Below are 1,345 nucleotides of genomic sequence, written 5' to 3' on the forward strand. Positions count from 1 at the left end.
TACCCACCAACAAAATGGAAAACTGATATAACGCTGAGCATCACCTGGGTTAAGATCAGAAAATATCCCTTATATAAATAGTAGTCGTTCCATACCAAGGGTATTTGTGAAATTCTTAAGATAAAGCTTCCCTAAAGACACACCAGAGCTGAGAGAGTCTATAGACCTGGCAATATAAAATAAGATGGTTTGGAGGCACCAGCCTCAAATAACATTTATTGCAGTAAATCTACGAAGCCTGAAGCCTGGTGGGAAATAAGATGCCAAGTTGTACAGCTTTGGGGAGGCACAGTATGGATAATGGGTTTGGAATGTTGCCCCTGTGTATTGGAATGGTCACTGTAATACTTACCGATTGGCGGTCAATCATCGAGAAAACTTTTCTTTTAGAAAAGTTAAGACCTTGACATCATGGAGGGCTCTGTTTCATGTGAAGTGATGAGGCATGGAATTGAGGGAGACTGCTGAGCCTGGGAAGGAAGCTGGAGAACGAGAAAGATAAAGAGTGTGGGGTACAGACCCGGCTTTCAACCAGTGATCGTTTCCGAGGCATGGCCAGGGCAAAGCACCAACTCCAGGGAGCAGAGCCACACGGTGTAAATAACATTTCCCAAGCTTCTGCTTGCTGTGTGCAGGTATTTTCAGAGTATAATTTAGTTCAATCCTTGACACGGCCACACTAGATATTATAAGTACTCTGTTGTACAGATGCGAAAACTAAGCCTTAAGGAGTTAAGGAATTTGTTGAAGGCCCTAGAAAGTGGTGGGGCCAGAATCTACATCTGGATCTGTTGAGTCTGGAGTTCAGGACCTTGGCCAGCTCTGGCTATGCTGTCACCTGGTAGACGTATCCAGGCAAGTAGTTGATGCTGATTGCCCAGAAGATCTAAACGAAATGAGTATAGCAGTAGGGACATTTAGCAAAACATTCATTCAGCTACCATGTTTTGAACTTTAAGGTTTGGCGTGAAGCACCAGAGCGACAATTAATTAAATACAATCGTTGCTTTACGGAAGTCTCAGTCTAGTGCCTTTGAGACAAGAATGTTCAACGCATGTGGACGGCTGGAGAGAGGACGTGAAGCGCTGGAATCTGAACGCCTGCTGATAAAGTGGTGCGCACTGCTCAGATTCCCCTAGTCTTCACTGCTTCCTGCTGTGATTTCATTCACCCATTTTCAATGCGTTCTGGGCCCCTAAGATGTTTGAGTTGACAACTTAACTCCAGAATTGAAGGGAGGGAGGGGGCAGTGTTCAAGTAGATTCAGTTGTAGTGAGATGATGAGTGTGTAAGCAGAAAAATATGTGACATAATTTGTAAATTTGATATTTTGTATTGGTTTAA

Source organism: Propithecus coquereli, unplaced genomic scaffold (assembly GCF_000956105.1).
Source record: "Propithecus coquereli isolate 6110/MARCELLA unplaced genomic scaffold, Pcoq_1.0 Scaffold38, whole genome shotgun sequence".
Taxonomy (NCBI): domain Eukaryota; kingdom Metazoa; phylum Chordata; class Mammalia; order Primates; family Indriidae; genus Propithecus; species Propithecus coquereli.